This window comes from Ranitomeya variabilis, chromosome 6 (genome assembly GCF_051348905.1).
Source record: "Ranitomeya variabilis isolate aRanVar5 chromosome 6, aRanVar5.hap1, whole genome shotgun sequence".
In the NCBI taxonomy this organism is placed as follows: Eukaryota; Metazoa; Chordata; class Amphibia; order Anura; family Dendrobatidae; genus Ranitomeya; species Ranitomeya variabilis.
In genome coordinates this window covers 304579748-304607580 of record NC_135237.1, presented here as the reverse complement: position 1 = coordinate 304607580, position 27833 = coordinate 304579748, and positions in this window count along the sequence as shown.

Sequence of the window (27833 nt, the reverse complement as noted above, 5' to 3'; positions counted from 1 at the left end):
CATTTCTCAGATCATTGCATGGCAGTCAGCCAGACATCCCAGCTCATTGGATGTGCTGCTCAGGGCTCACAGGAAAAGAGAAGAAGAAGACTGAGCCGGGAGATCTGGCCACAACTTTATAATCTACAGTCTGTGACCTCACAGAAAGGGCTGGCTTTTCCAGATCCTCCTACCTTTCAGTCTGAGTAACTTGGATACAAATTGGTCTAATGCTTATAACTCCGTCCCAGTACATATCAGAGTCATATCACACCCAGCATAGAGCTTGTATTAACATGAGCTTTCTAAGGAGACCAAATATGTCCTATTATTTACAGAGCAATCCCTACTTCTTCCCCCGATGGAGTTAGGCGACTGTGTTTAGAGTGATGGGTAGATGCTTCGACGGAGATAAAGAATATGTATTTATCATTCCACTATCCTAAATAGTTTGTCTAATATCTCACAATAACCGAACAAAGGACCGCATGGTTCTAGAAGTTTCTCTAACTGTTAAAGCTGAGCACTTACTACTACAGGAACTGGGGGTCGTAAATGCCTTTCGTCAATAAAACTCACTTCCCCCCATCTACATTGGCAAGCAAGCTCAACTCTGAAGCAAAAGACAAGGGGGGGCCTCCTAGCCCACATCCTGGGCTGACAAGAGCACTAAACTTATGATATTTCATACCATATCGTGACACCTCCCCCTTTTGGCGTGCGCTACGGCGGCAGGACCTCTCGGTATGCCTCCATGCGCACCTCCGTGGGTTCACCCTGGCGGGACAGTCCATCTGCATTCCCATGCTCCCTGCCCGCTTTGTGTTCAATGGTGAAGTCAAATTGCTGAAGGGCAAGGCTCCAGCGTAGCAACCTGCCATTGGTTCCACACATGGTGCTTAGCCAGCGCAGAGGGTTGTGGTCGGTCACCACAGTGAAGGTGCGACCATACAAGTAGGGCTGCAAGCGCTGCAGGGCCCAGACTATGGCCAGGCACTCCTTCTCAATGGTGGAGTAGGCCACTTCCCTCAGCAAAAGTTTCCGGCTCAGGTACAACACGGGGTGCTCTTGGTCCTCCGAGTCAACCTGGCTGAGCACAGCACCAAGGCCAAACTCACTGGCGTCAGTCTGTACCAAGAACGGTCGACTGCTGTCGACGGCTTTCAACACAGGGGCGTTGCACAGTGCTGTTTTCAACGCCTGGAAGGCCCCCTCACAGCCATCTGTCCAGTTGACGATGTGGGGTAGCTTCTTCCTGGTGAGGTCCGTCAAAGGTTTTGCCAGGCTACTATAGTGCTGCACGAAGCGCCTATAGTACCCTGCAGTGCCCAGGAAGGACATCACCTGTTTCTTGTTCCTGGGAGTGGGCCAGTTCACGATCACGCCCACTTTGTCAGGCTCTGGCTTTAGGGTGTTTCCACCTACCCGGTGCCCCAGGTAGTGAACCTCCCTCATGCCCATCTGGCACTTTCCCGGCTTGATAGTCAGTCCTGCTCGGTGAATTCGCCCGAGCACCTCCTCAAGATGCTGCAGGTGTTCATCCCAGGAGGGACTGAAGATGGCAATGTCATCTAAGTACGCCACGGCGTACTTCTCCAGTCCCTGAAGCAGGAGATTGACCATCCGCTGGAAAGTGGCAGGGGCATTCTTCATGCCAAAGGGCATGACCGTGGACTCGTACAGTCCGAAGGGTGTGATAAAGGCGGACTTCTCCTGCGCCTCGGGGCTCAGGGGAATCTGCCAGTATCCGCGACTCAGATCCATGATTGTCAGGTATTTTGCGCCAGCTAACTTCTCAAGCAGCTCCTCGATGCGCGGCATTGGGTGCGCGTCAGAGGCTGTAATGGCGTTGAGCCCCCTGTAGTCCACGCAGAACCGGGTGGTCCGGTCCTTCTTTGGCACGAGAACTACAGGTGAGGCCCACGCGCTCTTTGACCGTCGAATCACCCCCAGCTGTAACATCTCATCGATCTCCTGGCGCATAATCTGCTGCACCTGGTCAGAGATTCGATAGGGTGTTCGCCGTAGTGGGGCGTGATTCCCGGTGTCCACCTCGTGGACCGCTAACTCAGTCCTTCCAGGCCGGTTGGAGAACACGACCCGGAAGGGTTCCAGTGTGGTTTGCAACTGCAACCGCTGTGGTTCATCTAGCGAGGCGCTTACCTCCACGTCCTCAATGGACCCACGGGCCTTGGCTTGGGCCAGCATGTCCAGGAGGGCGTCTTCCTCCCCGTCTTCGGGTGCGCTGCAGACCGGTAGGACGAAAGGTTCACGTTCGTGATGAGCCTTCATCATGTTGACGTGAAAGGCCTTTCGCCTACCCCGAGTGTGGTCAAGCGTGACCACATAGGTGACCGGGTTGAGCTGTTGGTGGACGACGTACGGGCCCTCCCAGGCTGCCTGAAGCTTATCCGTTGGTACAGGAACCAGCACCCACACCTTTTGACCCACGTGGTAGGTCCGCTCCCGGGCGTTCTGGTCATACCAGTGCTTCTGATCAGCCTGAGCCTGCGTCATGTTGTCATGCACCAACTGCGTCGAGGTCTGCATCTTGTCACGGAAGCGCATGACATACTCCACTATGGACACTTCCGAAGGGTTCGGCTCCTCTTCCCAGGATTCTCTTACCAACCCAAGGGGTCCCCGGACTCGCCTGCCGTACAGGAGCTCGAAGGGGGAGAACCCCGTCGAGGCCTGCGGAACCTCTCTGTAAGCGAATAGCAGGTGTGGGAGGTACCGCTCCCAGTCGCGCCCTTGTGTCTCAACCAGCATGCGTAGCATCTGTTTGAGGGTACCATTGAAGCGTTCACACAAGCCATTGGTCTGTGGGTGATACGCACTCGATACCAGGTGCTTCACCTGCATTTTCTTACAGAGAGCCTCCATTAGGTGAGACATAAATTGGGTCCCTCGATCAGTAAGCATTTCCCTGGGAAATCCTACACGTGAAAAGATGGCCAACAGGGCATCCGCCACCTTATCTGCCCTAATTGACGACAGAGCTACTGCCTCTGGGTACCGGGTAGCGTAGTCTACCACAGTAAGAATATATTGCTTTCCAGAGCTGCTGGGGACGGCCAGCGGGCCCACAATGTCCACCGCAATCCTCTGGAAAGGCTCCTCTATCACTGGCAAAGGGATCAGGGGAGCCTTAAGAGCAGGCCCCGCCTTCCCCACTCTTTGACAGGTGACACAGGAGCGGCAGTAGTTTGACACATCTGTCCCCATCTTAGGCCAATAGAAGTGTTGAGACAGCCGGGCCTTAGTTTTGCTGATCCCCAAGTGTCCAGCTAGCGGGATCTCATGGGCAATCCGCATCAACTCACCCCGGAATTGCTGTGGGACGACCAGCTGTCTTTCCCTCAACCACTCCTTTTGTGATTCTCCGGGTACTGTCTCCCGGTACAACCTTCCTCCTTCCCAGAACACCTTCTCCTTATCAGTCTCGGAGAAGCGCGTCCCGGCGAGTTGTCTCAAACTCTCTAGGCTCGCATCTGTGTGCAGAGCGGCCTGAAACTCCTGGCTAGGGGAAGCCAAAAGCGATGTCAGGGTCCCTTCCCCACGGGAGCCCTCTGGGACCTGCACTGGGTCCACCTCTGGTTCAGTCACACTGATGACTGAGGAGGGTCCGGAAGGCAGACAGGTATCTGCGTTCCGGGCACTCTGACTGCGGGTGACAGCAGCTACGTAGGCTGTCTCCCCGGGGGTTTCTACAGACCCATCAGCCGATGCTGCTATGGGCTCTACCTCCCCATCCACCCCCATTACCTCAGGAGCATTGCTACTTATGGGCCAGTTACCTTCCTCGGTGGCACTGGTCAATTGCATGGCATCACCTTGCTCACGGTTCCCATGTATCTCCCCATTTCCGGTAGCACCGACACTTGCCCCTGCTAGGGGTTCCTCAGCCGTCTCACTCCGCAGAGCGACGTGGCTGAGCACTCCTGTACCTATGGACACATCAACTTTCACAGAAACATCATTATCAGATACAGTTGGCACAGGTACAACATTTCCACCATCAATCCTAGGGAAAAAATGGTTAACAGATGCATCATTACAAGATAAAGCATGGTCAGGTAACACATGCGATTTCCCATCATCATCATCATCATCAGGGTTAACGTTACCCTTATTAGCAGATTGGGGAGGGGTGTCAGGGACGTAGTATGCAAACAACCTCCCCAAATCAGTCCCCAACAAAACATCAGTGGGCAAATTATCAGACAGCCCCACTTCTTTCACCCCGCTCCCGGCACCCCAATCAATAAAAACCCGGGCCATCGGTAAGGGACAGCTGATGCCCCCAATCCCAGTGACAGTTAGGGTTTTCCCCGGAATGATTTCTTCAGGGGCCGCCAGTTCGGGTCGGATGAGGGTTCGTTCAGCCCCGGTGTCCTTGAGGCCGGTAGCAACACGACCTCCCACAGTGACGGGCTGTACGTTGTCACACACCCTCCCAACCACACCACCCACCAAAAGAACAGCTGCATTAGGCCCTGGGGCCTGGGATGAGGGGTTCTTCTGCTTGGCTTGACATTGGTGACTGAGGTGTCCAGTCTGCCTGCAGTGGTAACACTGGCGAAGTTCGGTGGTAGGCCTGGTGCTGTTGGCCACGGGGACAGGACCTCTGGTGTGTTGGCTGGCAGGCGTACCGGCGTTGGCTGCAGGCTTACCCCCTCTCCAGCTGGTGGTGACTGGCTTCCGCACTTCCGATCTACGGTTGGCCTCATAGGCATCGGCAATCTGCGCTGCTTTCGTCACATCGTTGGGTTCTCTGTCCATCACGAACTGTCGCACTTCAGTTGGGCAAAGACGGAAGAACTGGTCTTTGATCATCAGGTCTCGCAGCTGTGTAAAGGTGGTCACTGACAGTCCTTGGGTCCACTGGTCAAAGTGGGTCCCCAGTCTATGCACCACATCACTGTAACTGTCGTGTGGGCCACGTAGGAGGGTCCGAAACTTTTTACGGTACACCTCGGGTGTAAGCTGGTACTTGGCTATCAGAGCCTGCTTGATGGCCTCATAGTCACCATCTTGTTCTTGAGGGAGTGCAGCAAACGCCTCCAGGGCTTTTCCTCTCAGCCCTGGTGTCAGGTATCGTGCCCATTCTTGTGTAGGCAGCTGGTACTGTCTGCAGGCTTTCTCAAAGGCCCGCAGAAACGTGTCCAAGTCCCCATCCTTTTCCATAACAGGAAAGTGGTCGGGCCGGGGCTTTGGTGTCTGAGCGCTGCTGGATTCACGGCTCTGGGACGACCCCTGCATTTGCAGTTGGGCCATCTGCAGCTGGTACTCCCGCTGCGCTTGGGCCTCTCGCTCGGCTCGCTGGGCCTGGGCCTCTCGCTCGGCTCTCTCTTGGTATTGCTGGATCAGCTGCAGACGTCGGTCCAGGTCATCTGCGGGGCATTGTTGCAGAGCCAGCTGCAGGAGGAGGTCTGCACCCCCCTGGTTGCCAGTAGGGCCCGTATTCAGTGGTTGGACCTCTGCTGCAGCACCATGTTCGCTTGTGCCGGCTTCTGCGGCCTCTGGGCTCTGTGGCCTGGCTTGGTCTGCTTCACATTGCACCAGTTCAGCGACCATTTGAGCCTTGGTTTTGTTTGTACAGTCAATCTGCTGTGACATGCACAACGCCATAAGAGTGTCCTTGGACTGCTTCTTATAAAAGGTTTCTCCCAGCACAACCATGGTTGCCAAATAAAAGATAGGATAGAAAAACGAAGAAAAAGGGAGGGGATAATTACCAGTACACAATTGTCTCACAACTAATAAACACTGAGTTCGTTCTCCAAACTTATTTGCGCAGAGTTCTCGCAAGAAGTTTCTGCAAGTTTTTAGTGAGAGGAATGATTGCTCAAACCAAATCACTAATGCTCTAATATCCCACCGCCTTGCCACCAATATGTCACGATTCACACCGTGACTGTCAAGATCCCTTAGCCGCTGCCCACAATCTGTCACGGATCGGGGTGACTTTAGACCAGCAGACGGCTATCACATGTGCAGGGGCTTATCCTAGTTATCCCTCCACTGCCACAATGTGATGAAAAAACACACACGAGGCTATTGACCTCTTAGTTTACAGCAGGGGCTTATTCTAGGTATCCCACTGCTCTTCAGTATACCATGAACTGCAGGGATTTGTGTATATCCCGCTTGCAGTTCCACTTAAACCTTGCAGCTCTCTGGCGCCCCCCTTACTCTCAGGTCAGATTAGGTGCTGCACCTGGGGTAATTAGTCGCCAGAAACGCTGCCTGCTATGTACTGGCTATTGGGTGCACTGCAGCGATGCGATAAACTACTCCCACTCAGGCAGGAACAATAATTATCAAGCCGCAGTCGCTACAGTGACCCCCAAAAGCCGGCACACGGTCGCTGCCACCAGCTCCAATTGAAGGGGTCTGGAGCAAACCCCCAAAAAACAGTAGCGTAATTCCCTTCAGAGACAGGGTACGGTTTAGGGCAGGAAGAACGAACTAGTATTAAATAATATACCCCATAAATGATTTTTAGGCAGTGTTTATAAAAATATTTTACAAAGATGTTACAAATGAGACAATTGCAAATATGTACAAGGTAATTATGAAAATAAAAGGATTAAAGGAAGAAACGATAACACTCACATTTCTCAGATCATTGCATGGCAGTCAGCCAGACATCCCAGCTCATTGGATGTGCTGCTCAGGGCTCACAGGAAAAGAGAAGAAGAAGACTGAGCCGGGAGATCTGGCCACAACTTTATAATCTACAGTCTGTGACCTCACAGAAAGGGCTGGCTTTTCCAGATCCTCCTACCTTTCAGTCTGAGTAACTTGGATACAAATTGGTCTAATGCTTATAACTCCGTCCCAGTACATATCAGAGTCATATCACACCCAGCATAGAGCTTGTATTAACATGAGCTTTCTAAGGAGACCAAATATGTCCTATTATTTACAGAGCAATCCCTACTTCTTCCCCCGATGGAGTTAGGCGACTGTGTTTAGAGTGATGGGTAGATGCTTCGACGGAGATAAAGAATATGTATTTATCATTCCACTATCCTAAATAGTTTGTCTAATATCTCACAATAACCGAACAAAGGACCGCATGGTTCTAGAAGTTTCTCTAACTGTTAAAGCTGAGCACTTACTACTACAGGAACTGGGGGTCGTAAATGCCTTTCGTCAATAAAACTCACTTCCCCCCATCTACATTGGCAAGCAAGCTCAACTCTGAAGCAAAAGACAAGGGGGGGCCTCCTAGCCCACATCCTGGGCTGACAAGAGCACTAAACTTATGATATTTCATACCATATCGTGACAACCTTCCACGTTCCTTCTGCTCCTTTGAAACACCTGAAGGGTTAATAAATTTCTTGAATGTGGTTTTGAGCACCTTGAGGGGTTCAGTTTTCAGACTTTGGGGTATTTTCTGCCACATAGACCCCTCAAAATGACTTCAAATGTGGGTGGTCCCTTAAAAATGTTTTTGTAAATTTTTTTGTGAAAATGAGAAATCGCTGGTCAAATTTTAACCCTTGTAACTTCCTTGTAAAAAAAAATGTTTTTTTCCAAAATTGTGCTGATGTAAAGTAGACGATGTGCTGCCTACCTGGAGCTTGAGTCCGACACATCGCTGATCGGGTGGACAGATTACTGGGAGGGGCTGGTGAGGACCCAGCGGTCATGGTGCACATTGGCACAAATGACAAAGTTAGAGGTAGGTGGAAGGTCCTTAAAGATGATTTCAGGGAATTAGGCTGCAAGCTGAAAGCAGGGACCTCCAACGTTGTATTTTCTGAAGTACTGCCTGTACCACATGCCACGCCAGAGAGGCAACGGGAGATTAGGGAGGTTAGCAAGTGGCTCAAGAATTGGTGTAGGAAGGAGGGATTTTGGTTCCTGCAGAACTGGGTTGACTTCTCAGTTGGCTACAGGCTCTACACTAGGGACGGGCTGCACCTCAATGGGGAAGGTGCAGCTGTGCTGGGGAGAAAATGGCTAGAAGGTTGGAGGAGTGTTTAAACTAGGGAATGGGGGGAGGGTATTCAATTTATAGGAGGGGAAGATAATGCAGATAGAGACCAGGGCACAAATAAGGAAGTTGGGGGTGGCGGTGGCATGGGGGTGGGGTTAGAACAGTTAATAATTTAAGAAAGAATAGAGGTACAGAGAGGAACAACAAGTGCATGTATACTATTGCCAGAAGCCTCGCCAACAAAATGGACGAATTAGAATTAGTGGTGTTGGAGCATAATTATGACATGGTGGGGATATCTGAGACATGGCTGGATGAGAGCCATGACTGGGCTGTTAACTTGCAGGGCTATAGCCTTTTCAAAAAAGACCGTACAGATAAGCGAGGGGGAGGGGTGTGTCTGTATGTAAAATCATCCTTAAAACCCATCCGGCGTGATAATATAGGTGAATTTAATGAAAATGTAGAGTCCCTGTGGGTGGAGATAAGGGGAGGGGGAAAAACTATAAATTCTGGATAGGGGTTTGTTATAAATCTCCAAAAATAATGGAAGCAATGGAGAATATCCTCGTAAAGCAAATAGATGAAGCTGCGTCCCAAGGAGAAGTCATTATTATGGGGGACTTCAACTACTCTGAAATAGATTGGGGTACAGAAACCTGCAGTTCCAGCATAGGTAATCGGTTTTTGACAACTATGAGAGACAATTACCTTTCACAACTGGTTCAGGACCCAACAAGAAGGGGGGCACTGCTAGACCTAATATTAACCAAAAGGCCAGACCGCATATCAAATATAAGGGTTGGGGTCACTTGGGAAATAGTGATCACAAAATAATAAGTTTTCATGTATCCTTTAATAAGATGGGTAGTAGGGGGCTTACAAGGACACTAAACTTCAGGAGGGCAAATTTCCAACGGATGAGAGAGGATCTTGGTGCAATTAACTGGGACGATATCCTGGGACATAAAAATACACAAAGAAAATGGGAGACGTTTATTAGCTTCCTGGATAGGACCTGTGCACAGTATACAGGTCCTTCTCAAAAAATTAGCATATAGTGTTAAATTTCATTATTTACCATAATGTAATGATTACAATTAAACTTTCATATATTATAGATTCATTATCCACCAACTGAAATTTGTCAGGTCTTTTATTGTTTTAATACTGATGATTTTGGCCTACAACTCCTGATAACCCAAAAAACCTGTCTCAATAAATTAGCATATCAAGAAAAGGTTCTCTAAACGACCTATTACCCTAATCTTCTGAATCAACTAATTAACTCTAAACACATGCAAAAGATACCTGAGGCTTTTAAAAACTCCCTGCCTGGTTCATTACTCAAAAGCCCCATCATGGGTAAGACTAGCGACCTGACAGATGTCAAGAAGGCCATCATTGACACCCTCAAGCAAGAGGGTAAGACCCAGAAAGAAATTTCTCAACAAATAGGCTGTTCCCAGAGTGCTGTATCAAGGCACCTCAATGGTAAGTCTGTTGGAAGGCAAAAATGTGGCAGAAAACGCTGTACAACGAGAAGAGGTGACCGGACCCTGAGGAAGATTGTGGAGAAGGACCGATTCCAGACCTTGGGGAACCTGAGGAAGCAGTGGACTGAGTCTGGTGTGGAAACATCCAGAGCCACCGTGCACAGGTGTGTGCAGGAAATGGGCTACAGGTGCCGCATTCCCCAGGTAAAGCCACTTTTGAACCATAAACAGCGGCAGAAGCGCCTGACCTGGGCTACAGAGAAGCAGCACTGGACTGTTGCTAAGTGGTCCCAAGTACTTTTTTCTGATGAAAGCAAATTTTGCATGTCATTCGGAAATCAAGGTGCCAGAGTCTGGAGGAAGACTGGGGAGAAGGAAGTGCCAAAATGCCTGAAGTCCAGTGTCAAGTACCCACAGTCAGTGATGGTGTGGGGTGCCATGTCAGCTGCTGGTGTTGGTCCACTGTGTTTCATCAAGGGCAGGGTCAATGCAGCTAGCTATCAGGAGATTTTGGAGCACTTCATGCTTCCATCGGCTGAAATGCTTCATGGAGATGAAGATTTCATTTTTCAGCACGACCTGGCACCTGCTCACAGTGCCAAAACCACTGGTAAATGGTTTACTGACCATGGTATTACTGTGCTCAATTGGCCTGCCAACTCTCCTGACCTGAACCCCATAGAGAATCTGTGGGATATTGTGAAGAGAAAGTTGAGCGATGCAAGACCCAACACTCTGGATGAGCTTAAGGCCGCTATTGAAGCATCCTGGGCCTCCATAACATCTCAGCAGTGTCACAGGCTGATTGCCTCCATGCCACGCCGCATTGAAGCAGTCATTTCTGCCAAAGGATTCCCGACCAAGTATTGAGTGCATAACTGAACATTATTATTTGATGGTTTTTTTGTTTGGTATTAAAAAACACTTTTATTTGATTGGTCGGGTGAAATATGCTAATTTATTGAGACAGGTTTTTTGGGTTATCAGGAGTTGTAGGCCAAAATCATCAGTATTAAAACAATAAAAGACCTGACAAATTTCAGTTGGTGGATAAGGAATCTATAATATATGAAAGTTTAATTGTAATCATTACATTATGGTAAATAATGAAATTTAACACTATATGCTAATTTTTTGAGAAGGACCTGTATACCGTATGGGAATAAACATACTAGAAATAGGAGGAAACCAATATGGCTAAATAGAGCTGTAAGGGGCGCTATAAGTGACAAAAAGAAAGCATTTAGGCTACGTTCACATTTGCGGTCAGCGCCGCAGCGTCGGGCGCCGCAGCGGCGCCGCATGCGTCATGCGCCCCTATATTTAACATGGGGGCGCATGGACATGCGTTGTGCTGCGTTTAGCGCCGCATGGCCGCAAGCGTTGGACGCAAGAAACGCATCAAGTTGCATTTTTTTTGCGTCCAACTTGCGGCCAAAAACGACGCATGCGGCGCAAAACGCAGCGTTTTAGCGTGCGTTTTGCCGCGTTTTTGTTTGCGTTGTGCGCTGCGGCGCCGACGCTGCGGCGCACAACGCAAATGTGAACGTAGCCTTAGAGAATTAAAGGAAGTAGGTAGTGATGAGGCATTAAATAAATAAAAAAAAATTAAATAAATTCTGTAAAAAGCAAATCAAGGTCGCAAAAGTTGAGACAGAGAGACTCATTGCCAGAGAGAGTAAAAATAATCCCAAAATATTCTTTAACTACATAAATAGTAAGAAACTAAAAAATGAAAGTGTTGGCCCTCTTAAAAATAGTCTGGGTGAAATGGTGGATGAGGATGAGGAAAAAGCCAATATGCTAAATGACTTTTTTCATCAGTATTTACAAAAGAAAATCCCATGGCAGACAATATGATCAGTGATAACAAAAATTCCCCATTAAGTGTCACCTGCTTAACCCAGCAGGATGTATGGCAGCGTCTAAAAATCACTAAAATTAACAAATCTCTGGGCCCGGATGGGATACACCCCCAAGTACTGCAGGAATTAAGTACAGTCATTGATAGACCATTATTTTTAATCTTTAAAGAGTCCATAATAACAGGGTCTGTACCACAGGACTGGCGTATAGCAAATGTGGTGCCAATATTCAAAAAGGGGACAAAAACTGAACTCGGTAATTATAGGCCAGTAAGCTTAACCTCTACTGTGGGTAAAATCCTGGAGGGTTTTCTAAGAGATACCATACTGGAGTATCTGAAGAGGAATAACCTCATGACCCAGTATCAGCACGGGTTTACTAGGGACCGTTCATGTCAGACTAATTTGATCAGCTTCTATGAAGAGGTAAGTTCCGGACTGGACCAAGGGAACCCAGTAGATATAGTGTTTATGGACTTTTCAAAAGCTTTTGATATGGTGCCACACAAAAGGTTGATACATAAAATGAGAATAATGGGGATAGGGGAAAATATGTGTAAGTGGGTTGAGAGCTGGCTCAGGGATAGGAAACAAAGGGTGGTTATTAATGGAGCACACTCCATTAATAACTGGGTCGCGGTTAGCAGTGGGGTACCACAGGGGTCAGTATTGGGCCCTCTTCTTTTTAACATATTTATTAATGACCTTGTAGGGGGCATTCAGAGTAGAATTTCAATATTTGCAGATGACACTAAACTCTGCAGGGTAATCAATACAGGGGAGGACAATTTTATATTACAGGATGATTTATGTAAACTAGAAGCTTGGGCTGATTAATGGCAAATGAGCTTTAATGGGGATAAATGTAAGGTCATGCACTTGGGTTGAAGTAATAACATGTATAACTATGTGCTTAATTCTAAAACTCTGGGCAAAACCGTCAATGAAAAAGACCTGGGTGTATGGGTGGATGACAAACTCATATTCAGTGGCCAGTGTCAGGCAGCTGCTACAAAGGCAAATAAAATAATGGGATTCATTAAAAGAGGCATAGATGCTCATGAGGAGAACATAATTTTACCTCTATACAAGTCACTAGTTCGACCACACTTAGAATACTGTGCACAGTTCTGGTCTCCGGTGTATAAGAAAGACATAGCTGAACTGGAGCAGGTGCAGAGAAGAGTGACCAAGGTTATTAGAGGACTGGGGGGTCTGCAATACCAAGATAGGTTATTACACTTGGGGCTATTTAGTTTGGAAAAACAAAGGCTAAGGGGTGATCTTATTTTAATGTATAAATATATGAGGGGACAGTACAAATACCTTTCTGATGATCTTTTTAATCATAGACCTGAGACAGAGACAAGGGGGCATCCTCTACATCTGGAGCAAAGAAGGTTTAAGCATAATAACAGACGCCGATTCTTTACTGTAAGAGCAGTGAGACTATGGAACTCTCTGCCGTATGATGTTGTAATGAGTGATTCGTTACTTAAAGGGGTTGACCACTACTTTCAATTAACCCCCCTATGTATCCCCCCGGGGCCCCTGATGATTTGTGTAAATACCTTCTTTAGCCGTTTTCGCCTGTGAGCGGCGCTATGCTGGTGCCTGAGTCTGGGTCACGTGACCCCCAGGCTTCAGCCGCCGCTCATTTCCGCCGACGTCACGTCAATTTCCAGACTCTGGAAATTGACGTGACGTCAGTAGCAGGCATGTCCAAGGCTCCACAGGCAGCAGTCACTCAAAGAGTGACTGGGCTGTGGGCGGGGCTGAGGCTGCCTGCGGGGCCGTGCTGGGGGCGGGCGGGGCTAGGCAGGGATGTGCTGGCGGGCGCCGGTGCTGTGCGGTCCCCGGCGCCGGTGCTGTGCGGTCCCGGTCCCCGGCGCTGTGCGGTCCCGGGCGCCGGTGCTGTGCGGTCCCGGTCCCCGGCGATGTGCGGTCGCCGGCGCTTTGCGGTCCCGGTCCCCGGCGCTGTGCGGACCGGTATGTGCTGGTGTGTGTGTGTGTGTGTGTGTGTCTGTGTGTGCAGGCATCGTCCGATGGGACAACAAGTCCCATCGGGCTCTGCCTGCTACAGTGGCAGTGAGTGACACATTAGCCAATGATGGGACAGTAGTAGTCCCATCATCCGGCTAATGTGTTGAATGTAAAAAAAAAAAAAAATACACATATACAGTACATACATACATACATACAACACACGACATGCGACGACACTCACCATGCGACGCCATGCGACAACATGCACCATGCGGCGACATGCACCATGCAACGACACGCAACATGCGCCATGCAACGGCATGCGACATGTACCATGCAATGACATGCGCCATGCGACGACATGGGACGCCATGCACCATGCGATGACATGCGACAACATGCGACATGCGCCATGCGACAACATGCGACATGCAGCATGCGACGACATGCGCCATGCATCTACATGCATCATGTGGCGACATGCACCATGCAACGACACTCACCATGCGGCAACATGCGCCATGCGACGGCATGCAACATGTACCATGCAATGACATGCGCCATGCGACGACATGGGACGACATGCGCCATGCGACAACATGCGACATGCAGCATGCGATGACATGCGCCATGCAACAACATGTGACATGCAGCATGCGACGACATGCACCATGCGACGACATGCGCCATGCAACTACATGCACCATGCGGCGACACGCACCATGCAACGACACTCACCATGCGGCAACATGTGCCATGCGACATGTACCATGCAATGACATGCGCCATGCGACGACATGGGACGACATGCGCCATGCGATGACATGCGCCATGCGACAACATGCGACATGCAGCATGCGATGACATGCGCCATGCAACAACGTGTGACATGCAGCATGCGACGACATGCACCATGCGACTACATGCGCCATGCAACTACATGCACCATGCGACGACATGCGCCATGCGACGACATGCGGCATGCGACGACATGCGCATACAGTACATACATACAGAACATACAGACATACAGTACATACATACATACATACATACATACATTACATACATACATACATACATACATATAGACATACAGTACATTAAACATAGATTACATACTCACCATCACTTGTCACTTTGATCCCCGAAGCCATTGTCATCTGTAAAAAATATTAAAATAATAAACAAACACTATACTCCCTGATCCACAGAAATCCAATTAAAACGAGTGTCCCTCGACGATCTCCTGTGGAGAGCTGGAGCATCTGCTGATGCAACCACTCTCCAGGGGCTCCAGGAAGACAATGAGGGGAGGAAGGTATCCTTCCACAATGTATTCCCCACAATGTATTCCTACGCCCCTGTGAGAAAATAGTCCCTAGTCTCACTTTATGGCATGCTGTATGAGAAAGTTCCCACGCAGCTTTTTGCCATAAAGTGAGACCAGCGAACTTTAGTAACCTCAGTGATACACTGCAGGAGCCATTGTCTCCTGTCAATGTGTCACTGAGGGTCCTATAGAGCGGTGACATCAACCCTAACCCTAACCGTAAACGTGACAGAAATATGTGGCACTTTAATACGTGACACTGAAATACGTGGCACATGGCACTTACATATGTGGCACTTAAATCCGTGGCACTGAAATACGTGGCACTTACATAGGTGGCACTTAAATCCGTGGCACTGAAATAGGTGTCACGTGGTACTTACATACGTGGCACTTATATACGTGGCACTTATATACGTGGCACTTACATACGTGGCACTTATATACGTGGCACTTACATACGTGGCACTTATATACGTGGCACTTATAAACATGGCACTTATATACGTGGCACTTATATACGTGGCACTTACATAGGTGGCACTTAAATCCGTGGCACTGAAATACGTGGCACTTACATAGGTGGCACTTAAATCCGTGGCACTGAAATAGGTGTCACGTGGTACTTACATACGTGGCACTTATATACGTGGCACTTATATACGTGGCACTTACATACGTGGCACTTATATACGTGGCACTTACATACGTGGCACTTATATACGTGGCACTTATAAACATGGCACTTATATACGTGGCACTTATATACGTGGCACTTACATAGGTGGCACTTAAATCCGTGGCACTGAAATACGTGGCACTTACATAGGTGGCACTAAAATCCGTGGCACTGAAATACGTGTCACGTGGTACTTACATATGTGGCACTTATATACGTGGCATTTACATACGTGGCACTTATATACGTGGCACTTATATACGTGGCACTTACATACGTGGCACTTATATACGTGGCACTTATAAACGTGGCACTTATATATGTGGCACTTATATACGTGGCACTGAAATACGTGGCACTTACATTGGTGTCACTTAAATCCGTGGCTCTGAAATACGTGTCACGTGGTACTTAAATACGTGGTACTTAAATACGTGGCACTTACATACGTGGCACTGAAATACATGGCACTGAAATATCGTGGCACTGTCAGAAAATGTTCATTAAACGGTTAGGGGTGAGGTTAGGGGTAGGGTTAGGGTTTGGATCCCTTTATCACCCTGATAGAGGTGGGTGGTGTTTCAGTGTTTTTTTCAGTTTTTTTCTATAAAAACGCATGCGTTTTTAACGCAAACGCATGTGCTTAAAAACGCATGCGTTTACATAGACAGCAATGCATTTTTTTGCCGCAAATAAACGCATGCGTTTTTTTGCGGCAAAAAACTATGAAACTGAGCTGTGAAATGATGAATCCGGCCTTGGAATCCGTTTTTTCATGCATGTTTCCATTCAAATAATGCACATTTTCCGTTTATTTACTTATTTCCAAAAACGGCATTAAAACCGCGCATAAACCGCACCAAAAAAAGCATCAAAACTGCACCAAAAACTGCATCAAAACTGCACCAAAAACTGCATCAAAACCTGGTGCAGTTTTGCAGTTTTGGTGCAGTTTGCAGTTTTGGTGCGGTATTGATGCAGTTTTTGGTGCGGTTTTGATGCAGTTCTTGGTGCGGTTTTGATGCAGTTCTTAGTGTGGTTTTGGTGTGGTTTTGATGGAGTTTTTGGTGCGATTTTGGTGCGGTTTTTGCGCAGTTTTGATGCAGTTTTTGGTGCAGTGTTGATGCAATTATGGTGTGGTTTTGATGCAATTTTTTTCAGTTTTGATGCATTTTTTATGCAGTTTTTTGCACGGTTTTGATGCATTTTTTAATTCGCTTTTGTTGCGTTTTTTGCGCGGTTTTTAGGCGTTTTGGTGCGTTTTTGAAAGGTAAATAAAGATGTATTATTGAACAAAAAAAAAGATTTGTGATGTCATTATTGTCCAACCTCCTCTTTTACATTTGTCCAACCCACACTCCTTTAAACACACAGATAGACAGATAGATGATAGATTAAATGGATAGACAGATCTACATATAGATAGATCTATAGATGCATACATCTATCTATTCATATATCTATCTGTAGATGTGTCTGGATAGATATCTATTAATAGATGTATAGATAGCGTAGGGTGTGTGTCCACTGTCCGGATTACATCCAAATGAGCTACAGATTGTATGCTGCGTACTTGTAGTTCCATCGGATGATGCCTGCACACACCCCAAAAGACCCCCCCCACAGCCCCGCACACATCCGAAGAGCCCACAGACATCGCACACACCTGAACAGTCCCGCACAGCGCAGCACACATCCGAACAGCCCGCAGACCCCGCCCGCCCACACATAGATGCACACCGTCACCGCCCACACACTTCCATCCTCCCGAGCTGCTGCGTTTCTCGGACTCACATCCGCAGCAAAACTGCAGATCTTTTTTACATCTGCGGTTTTGCGGCGGATGTGCCCGACTCAATGAAAGTCTAAGGCCATGTTCACACATAGCGGTTTTTACCGCGGATCCGTGGCGATTTTGATGCTGCGGGTCCGCAGCAGTTTCCATTGCGTTTACATTAACATATAAACCCTATGGAAACCGCAAACCGCTGTTCACATGCTGCGGGAAAAACCGCGCAGAAACGCAGCGGTTTAAAACCCGCAGCATGTCACTTCTTTGTGCAGAATCGCAGCAATTCTGCACCCATAGGAATGCATTGAACCGCTTACTTCCCGCATGGGGCTGTGCCCATGATGCGGGAAGTAAGCAGATCATGTGCGGTTGCTACCCGGGGTGGAGGAGAGGAGACTCTCCTACAGGCCCTGGGAAGCATAAATAGTGTAAAAAAAAGAATTAAAATAAAAAATGATGCTATACTCACCTCTCAGCGCTGCACGCGGCCATCCGGTATCAGGGTTGGTGTGCGAGCAGGACCTGTGGTGACGTCACGGTCACATGACCGTGATGACGCCTGGGTCACATGACCGTGACGTCACAAAGGTCCTTCTCGGCACAGCATCTTTGGAACTGGACCGCCGGGTGCAGCGCCGAGGAGATCGCGACGTCAGAGGGTGAGTATAGCCAATTTTTATTATTTTTTACATTACTATTGATGCTGCATATTGCTGCATATGCAGCATCAATAGTATAGGCGGAAACCTGCAGCGGAAATAGCGGAACAAACCGCGATAAATCTGCAGGGATAACCGCAGCAGTTTTGCCCTGCAGATTTATCAATTCTGCTGCGGGAGAACCTGCAGAGCACGCCGCAGAGTGTGCACATAGCCTAAAGGTGCAGAAACGCTGCAGTTCCGCACAAAAGAAGTGACATGCTGCGAGAAAAAAAAGCTGCGTTTCGGTGCGGCCTTTTCCGCAGCATGTGCACAACAAGTCTGCGGCTCCCATTGACTTACATTGGTTGTGCACTACACTGCGGATTTGATGCAATTCAGTGCGGCAAAAAACGCTGCGGATCTGCAATCAAATCCACAATGTGTGCACACAGCCTTAGCATTTAGGGAACCGAGCAAAAAAGCCAAGCAAAAAACAAGTGTGGGATTGCACTTTTTTTGCCATTTCATTGCACTTTGAATTTTTTTCACATTTTCTGCTACACGACAAGGTAAAACCAATGGTGTCGTTCAAAAGTAGAACTTGTCCCGCAAAAGATAAGCCCTCACATGGCCATATTGACGGAAAAATTATGGCTCTGGATAGAAGGGGAGCGATAAACGAAAACAAAAAAGCTGCAGGGGTGAAGGGGTTTAGAAACATGGATATGGACATATCTATGGAAATAGACATATATCTGTATGTATCTATCTATCTATCTATCTATCTATCTGTGTGTAATGGAGTGTGGGTTGGACAAATGTAAAAGAGGAGGTTGGACAGAAATGACATCACAAATCTTTTTGAAGCTAGAGGAGGGAGAGGAGGGAGAGGAGGGAGGGGTTGGGGTGTGTTTTGGAGAGGGTGTGCTAGGTTCAGGCTTAGTAGCAGTGCAATGCATCATGGAACTTGTAGTATTAGAGCACAATGACTCAGGAGAAAGGAAGTTGTCGATTAACCCCATGAGAGCTGAATCCAGCACTAAAGTGGGCTGCTACCGCATGATAAAAGGTAATATTGCTAAAATAAACACAGTAGATGTTTTCAGTGGCACATAATAGCAAGATTTATGAAAAAAAAAAAAGGTTATAGTAGTGGACAACTTCTTTAAATTTAAGAGGGGACTGGATACCTTTCTGGAAAAGTATAATGTTACAGGGTATATATACTAGATTCCTTGATAGGGCGTTGATCCAGGAAACTAGTTTGATTGCCGTATGTGGAGTTGGGAATTTTTTTTCCCCAATGAGGACCTTACTCTTTGCCACATGTTTTTTTTTTGCCTTACTCTGGATCAACATATTAGGGCACGTTAGGTTAGGCTATGGGATGAACTAGATGGACTTAAAGTCTTCCTTCAACCTTAATAACCATGTAACTATATCGAAGAAATTTTTCCTCTAACATGAAGTACAATATGTCTCGAGAAAACAGTCTCTGAATCGCTAGGATCCGTTGAAGCTTTCGGAGTTATTACCTCATAAAGGGACAGTGGTCAGAATTGTAAAAATTGGCCCTGTTATTAACGTGCAAACCACCCTTGGGGGTATAGGGGTTAATGAAATCATGCAGATGCTGATTACATGCACATACAATTGGTTCCTAATTGTATTTAAATTAAAATAGCAAATTATAGAGTTATTTATACTATTTGTATCAATACAGTATACACACAGTAAGTAGGGGGTCAATACATAAAATATTATGGAAAAGAAAGAATTGTTACTTTGCATGCATAGTATGACATATGTATTAGACCACTTTACTATTTCCTCAATTGAATTGCTGTCAAGCTACAGTATTTCAATCAGAATTGCAATTGTTTCCATTAATTTTCTTGGTGGTTATACATAATAATGGCTGTATGGGTGTAGAAGTTGCTTCATATAGAGCCTATATGCATTCAGCAAATAAATTTATATTCCTATTTAAAGAATACAATAAATCATGTAATATAGACTAAAAAAATACACTGCATGTATAACAGCTTTGTAATAACCCCATGGAGAAGCCAACAATTTATACTTTTACCTTTTTATTTCTTATTGTTCTACAGGAGCTATAAAGACATTGACAAACATGGGCTTATTTTTATGAGATGAGTTGTAGATTTCAATGACAAAATTCAATTTACCATATAATTGACTAAAAATAGGAAAAAAATACCAACTGGGAAAAAATGGAGAAAAAAAAACTTCAATTCCGTAGCACAGTTTCTTTTTGTTTAGTTTTTAGGTGTTTTTTTTTGTGATAAAAATTAACTGGCAACATAATTCTCCAGGTCAGTCTGATTATGGTGATACCAAGCATGTACAGTTTTTTTTTATTTTTATAGTTGTTTTGAAAAATACTTTTTTTTGCTGTCAGTTTCTGAGACCCACAACTTTTTGTAATTTTCTATTGATGAGTCTGTTTAATGTCTTTTTGTATGCTGAGCTGTAGTTTTTATAGGTTCCATTTTTTTTTAAATACATACTGGACTTGCTGGATGGGATATGGAAATGTGTGGTCCAATACAGCTGGATATGCAGGATGTGGATGGTTACGGGTAGCAGGAAGCACTAAATGTGTGGACTGCACTGGAACAGCAGAATAGAAGATGCAGCAACACAAAGATTGCTGAATTAAGCTAGTTATAAAACTTGAAATAGGAGTTTTAATTACATCATTATTAGATTAGCAGAGAACAGTCTGATAATAAGTAACAATACACAAAAGAGTTTTAGATGAGGAGCGCCAGGATAGTTGAGATGAGTTTGTTATTAAGAAACAAGTCAGTGGCACAAAATTATTCAGTCATTACAGTTACATTTATGTACTTTGGTTGAATATTATAATTAACAGCGCATACCAAGGAGAATGAGGACACATTTAGCATCTAATCTATTGCCCAATAGTAATGCATATTGCAAACGTTTTGACAAGATTTGGAACAAATTTTTCTATGGATCTCATATTATTCAATCTTGAGTTTTTACAGTTGGAGACTGATACTGTCCAGAAAAAATTTCATGTCACAGAGACCAAAATCAGCAGTATCACTTCACCTGATGTTTTTGCAAAAATGCAATCTTGTCTGCATAAAACCTTGAAGGAAAACCATGAGTCGATGAAAGCCACCAAAAGGAATAAAAGGCTGAGGGACATGGATGATAATACTTCAGGATGATTATATAAGTAGCAATATCAAAGTCCTAAAAATGTGTCCCTGTTTACAAACCTCACAATACATGAGGTGCGTCACATTTCACAGGATATAGTACTAACTCTAACTCTGAAGCATCAGAAGGGGTTCTTTTTTTTAGAGCTGCAGGCCCAAAAGAGAGCCATGGCTGGAAGAAGAAAAGACAAGGTGGTAAGAGGAGCCTATAGCCCAGTAGGTACCAGATGTGGCAACCCAACCCCCAGGGGAAATCCACCATGCAAAAACAAGAACACCCAGTTCTAGTGGTAAACATTTCAATGAAAGCTTTAAGTAATGATGAACCTTCTTTACTTAACAAAGGACTGTTTTTTCCCACACTGTCAAAAGAGATAAGTTTCAGTTAGAGATTGACTTAACACAATTCCTCCATAATATACGATGGAAATATTTTTTTTTGTAAAGAATGGGCTAAAGTTGAAACTCTTGCTATGTGTAAGAGTACACAAGTGTATAAAGGTAAGAAGTGGGGACTAAAATCTAAACGCTATAAGTCAGAAAATTTAGTAGACGCAGAAATAAAAGCATATATTTCCTTGGTGAATAAAGCTATCTTGGATGCTTTGAAAATTCCCCCCACACAGGTTCAGAGAAATATAACACAGAAGGAAATAACTGCTGTACACAACTTGAAAAAAAGATCCATCCATAATTTATAAACCAGTAAACAAGAAAGGGGCACTGGTAATAATGAATAAAGATAAATACACACAAGAAGTAGAAAGACAGCTTGCCGATAAAAGCATGCATAGACCTCTTCCTCTTGACCCTAGATTTAAAATTGAAGAGGAGATAAAAACAGTAGTTGATGCTGCTTTAGCAGCAAAATTAATTTATGAGGATTTGAGTTATTACTTCATCCAAAAAATTCTGATCACACCTGTGCTATACATTGTCCCAAAGGTAAACAGGGAACTTCAAGATCCGACAAGTAGACACATTATTGCCAGTACAGACTCCATTTTATCTCCCTTTTCAATCTTTTTGGATAAAATATTTTGACCTTATGTTAAGGAGACCAAGTCCTATGTACTAGATACTGATGACTTTTTTTCAAAAATCCAAAAATGAACTGTCCCGGATAACTCCATACTGGTATCATTTAATGTGTGCAGTCTGTACACATCAGTTTACCATGAAAATGGCATCAATGATATTGTATCAGTTTTACAGAAGAATAACATGTAGAGAAAATCAGGAATTAATTATCACCCTATTAAATATTGTTCTATATAGAAACAATTTGTATTTTGGTGACCAAATTTACAGTCAATGCAAAGGCTCAGCAGCGGAGGCGAATATTTCCTCGACATATGCTAACCTTGTTATGTTCATGATCGAGGAATCCTTTGTGTACCACAGCCACTTGTATGCACAATATTGTGTGACATGGCTGCAGTACAAAAACAGCATTATTTGCTTTCTGTACTGGTGACCTCTCATCCCTTGAAACTTTCTTGGGAGAAATCAATTCAGTTCAACCCACAAAGAAATTCACTATGGTCAATTCACCTGACCAGTTCAGTTTTCTGCACACCATGGTTTATGTATAACAGTCTTTAAACGGATCTGTACACAAAACTTACAGATGAAAACTATCCTACTCTATCAGAGCTTCCACCCACCAACAAACCACTAAATCCATCCCCAAAAGTCAATATCTAAGAAGTAACAAAATTGTTACTGACCCAATGCCAGACAGAAATGCCAAAATTATATGACAAATAAGTTTATGGCTAGGGAATATCCATGAAGTGAGTTGGAGAAAACACTGCAATCCCTACAGGAGGACAAATGTAAAACTAATGAGGATAGAATTCCCTTTGTCACAACTTTCAGCCAACATAGAAGCACAGTTCATATGAGCAGGTTGCGGGATGCAGTAACGGACTGGAGGCAGAGCAAGGGTTAACGTGGGATTTATTTAACAGTGGATACTCCATGCAGGGAGAAAAAGGGTTAAACTGATTTGAGCAGTAAATGTTAACTTGGAATGAAACAGGTGCGGGCAATTTAAAGGAGAAGTTCAGTAATACAACACTTATCAGTCTGACAACGTCAGAATCTGGAATCCTGCAGTCAAGTGGTGGTGCCAAGGCTTTGGTGCATAAGGGGTCCGGCGTAAAGATGGCATTCCAGTTCCTGGTGGTGGTGGTGAATCCTCGCTGTCCTGATGGGGTCCTGGGTCCAGAAGACAGAGTAGAGGTACCATCACAGTCTCTAATACTGCCAGAGCAGGATGTAATCAACAGATGCAAGCTGGTATCTCGGGATACAGATTACGGCGGGTCACCCGTCGTTCTTGTCTCAGCACGTGGCACGTCTAAGTCCTGACAGGGGACTTTGCCACTGACGGTGTCCGTTGTCAGCGTATAATTCGCTGGTCTCTGTCAGCAGTCTCTAGTTGAGGATTGGAGGCCCTTTAGACTTGGGCCTGTTCCGTCCTGATGCACACTGGTCAGAGTCCTGACTATGTCCTCCTGCACACTGCACATTCCCACCAAATCTGCACTGCTTCCTGTGCACTGCAGCTTCTTTTGTAAAGCCGTGCCCCTTAGCACAGAGTGCAAAGATCAGTCTGTGGTTTTAAGCTTTCCCCTGTGCAACTTGAGTGACAGCCCCTACAGTTCGGGATCCACAATGGAAAAGGTATGCCGGATCCGGTTCTTCTCCTTACATTCCCCCTCTCTTTGTGCTTGCTAGAGTTCCTGTAGCATTCATTGACATTCTCCTATTCCTTGGACGATTTGTTGCCAAACAAAATGATCTTGTTTATATTGGTTATGAGCTTTTCCTGCAGTCGAACGTTCAGAACATTGTAAACTAGTAGTAGCCATTGAATCAAGTTGGGTATTTGAGTCCGGTTGGACTGATGGGGGTGGGAACATGCCCGACTCTGATTATACAACCATTTCAGGAATCTCAGAAGCCTCGGGTATCTGTTCTTCTGGACCTAATTGGGACGGTGCAAGACATTCTTCCTCTTCACAATCGTAAATGACTGAAGGAAGATCCTCAGGAGTACTGGGTTTCTTTTCTTCTTCTTGTGCGGGGTCTCTTGACACACAGGGATGTAGCATGTTTTGGTGCACAACACTAATAGGGGCATCTTCTTCTCCTTCAGGTTGAACTTCAAAGACGGGTCCTTAAGAGGTGACTCGTCGCTTTACACGATACGGTGTTTTCTCCCATCGGTACTCCAGTTTGTCTCAAGGATGTTTGTCTCCTACTAACTCCGGCCTGCAGAACTATCCCTCACAGAGGAGCCACCTCTGGATGTTCCAGCTCTTAAAACCTGGTCTGCACCAGATGATGTACTCTGCAGGTGACGGTGATATTCCCATTCCCAGGTGGTCAACCCCATCCATTGGATGTCCTCATCTGAGTCCAGTTCCAGCTCTGTGATCTCTTTTCCTGGTCTGCTGAAGAGTAGGGTGTAAGGAGTAAACCCTGTGGTGCAATGTGCGATGTTTTAATCATCATAAAAAAAATGATTAAAAGAGTACCAACAAAGTAACTTTCGAAATAATGAGAGGTAGCCTAATAGAAATATTGTTACATAAGTACAATAGGTATATTCTGTTAAGTAAATCTCCATATATAATTTTGAGCTTTGGTGAGATAGTGATACTACTGAATGCATTGATACCCCAGAATATGATTTGCAGATTAGCTGTGTGTCATAAAAAGATTATGCCCATAGATTAAAATGCATATAGTTCGATCTCTTGGTTTAGTCCTTTGGGTGCTGAAGAATCCAGAGTAAAGATCCATCTGGATTCCTCCGTGGACATAGTTTTAATAAAATCACCACCCCTGTAGTCCTTGGGGAATGTTTGGATGCCGTAAAATAAAACTCCTAAACACTACAGGCTGTGCTTTGCAAGAAAGCGACGAGACAATGGATGACCTTTAAAACCCTTAGTGATGTTGTCCAAGTGTTCCTTAATTCTATCCCCAAGACATATGGTGGTGTGGCCCACATATATTTTAGCACATGGACACTTAAGGATGTAAATGACCCCTGTAGTTTGGCATGTGATCAATGATTTAATAGGTTATTCAGTGGTGTTATTTGTATCCATAAAGGTGGTGTGGAGTTTTTTCCATACCTTGTGTGTATGCAGAAAGAGCATTGGCCGCACTATACAAAGCAAGTTGTTTTAGTGTTAATGGCTTGTTGTAGTTATTAGTAATAGTCATAACCGGCTTTGTAGTGGGCACTAGTAGAAGGTCCAGATTTTGGGCTTCAGTGTGCACAAATTTAGGACAATTTGGTAATAAGTTTCCGATAACTTTATCGTCTTGTAAAATAGGCCAATATTTATGGATAATTTTATTAAATCTTTCGTGTCCATAATGGAATTAAGTAACTATGGGTAATTGTGATATTTGTTCCTGGAGCGTAGGTGAAGTAGTATGATCTTGTTTTTTATAGATTAATGACCCTGTAGAAATCCTTTCAACTTCACAACTTGATTTATTTAAAGCCGACACCGGGTAGTCTTTCTACACAAAGTCTGCTGTGAGATGTTCTGTTTCGGCAAAATAGTCCTTAATGTTAGAACAGTTACATCTGATACACGTATACTGACCCCTGGGGATAGTAGTTAGCCAAACTGGTGACAACTAGTAATATGAATAAAGCTGTTTGATCTACTTCTTTACGGAAACTTTTTGTGATTAGTCTATTATTCTCAATGCAAATGGTTAGATCTAAAACGTTGACACTAGTATTGCTGATTGTTGCAGTAAATTCCAGACCATAGTCATTCAAGTTCAAACTAGAAATAAATGATTGCAAGGCCTCAGGCGAACCTCCCCAAATGAAAAAAAATTAATCTATAAAGCGTCCCCATAATATGAGTCCTTCACATAATGTATTGTTTTTATAAATGTAGTCCTGTTCCCACTTTCCTACACATATATTTGCTTAACTAGGTGCAAAGCGAGTACCCATAGTGCTGCCATGTATTTGGAGATTATATTCTTTCTCATACATAACATAGTTGTGTTTTAAAATTAAGTCTATACTATCCACAATAAATTGAATTTGTGGTTCTTTATATATTCCCAGTCTGTGAAGGAAAAAAATTGGGGAGGAAGGAGGATCGGGGAACACTTGGGAGATATCAAAAACTGCAGAGATACCCCCATAGCACGTCACATCTGGGAGTCACACCAGGGTGACAATAAGGCACTCACCTTCTGTGTCCTGGAGGTGGTAAAGCAAAATGGGAGAAGGGGAGATTGGGATAGGGTTATCCTGCAAAAGGAAACGCAGTGGATATTCAGAATGGAATCAGTGGTCCCTAGAGGACTTAATGAGCGGTTAACTTACAGTTGTTTCGTGTGAACTGTCTTCGTCGGTTCTGCCTTTGCTCCCCAGCCTCCCTGACATGATTAATAGTGCCGTGCAGACCTATTAGAGGGTTTGCAGTATATAATGTGGGTATATTGGAGCCTGATATAAAAATTTTAATTCCAAATAGCCATCACATAAGGATGTTAAGATACTGGGATTGGGGGTGTGTGGGTTTACTGTCTAATAGCATTGCTAGACCGCCTATTGTGAGCATGTTTATGCCCACAAGCGAGATTAATTAATATTTGACCAATTCGCAATAAAAAAAAGGGGGGGGGGACACTGTACGTACTAGTTTGAATTCATTATCTGTATATACTATTTTGGACTTATAACCCCTAAAAATAGGGCTGGGACTGTATATGGAAATATGTGTAATATGATTCTGATAAGGCCCGGAATGGCACAGCCACGGTAGCATAATATATCTGTAATAAATGTAACCCACAAATATCAATTAGGTGGGCAGTGTGGGTGCTTTGAGAAAGTACTGTTGCAAATAGAGCATACGACATGAATGTCTGTGTGTAATATCACTGACCTGTTTTATTGACAGGCAGGATCAGAAAGTCCGCACTGGTTCTAAGAGTACAGCGCCAGCTGAGTGGCAGGGACCTATTAATGTATAGATGTGTTTACAACAAGATTGTGTCCTGTAGCACATATATCGCTGCAATGATAATAATAGACCTGTAGGGTCTTTAAGCAGCGTATGCGTGGCTCAACGACATAGTATTAATGGCGGCAGCCTCTATACTTAGTTTAGTCCACAACAAAATGGTAACCTTCAGCACACATACCGCTGCAGTAATAGCAATAGACCTCTATGGTTTGTAAACAGCGCATGCGCGGTTGAAGGACAAATCATTAATGGCGGTAGCCATAACGTTCTGATTGAGCTTCGGAAGCCCGCATGCGCAGTTACAAAGAGGATGATAGATCTCTAGTGTCTGAAAACGGCGCAAGCGCAAGAGCAAGACGCTTGTGTATGCTTTGGGATAATGGCGGCGATCATAATACACGACTGGAGTCCTCTACACAGCCGGAGTTCGGCATGGTTAGATGAAGCACTTATTATTGCGTACAGGTATGAACTACTCCTCCTATTTTTGCCCCTCTGGGCGGGGGCTATATAAGTACGTCCTTGACAGTGGAACTATTGCACCTGCAATCAGGCACAGCACGTATCCCTGATGTGATTGAAGCACACGGAATGTCTTTTTCCCATTTTGCCTCCTGAGGAACCATATCATGGGGGGGAAACGCGTAGAGGCAACTCCTGAGCACAGATAAGTGTATCAGTGATTTTAAATTGTTTGTTGGTTATTTGCCAATTATGTACTTATAAAAGTGGTTCCAAGCTGCACTTGGTTGTACTATATATGTAGTAAAATCTGAATATACGACTTGGCATCTGTTATCTGTTTAGGCTGGAATGCCAATTACAATATACCTATATCTCTGTGGATTTATGGATAGG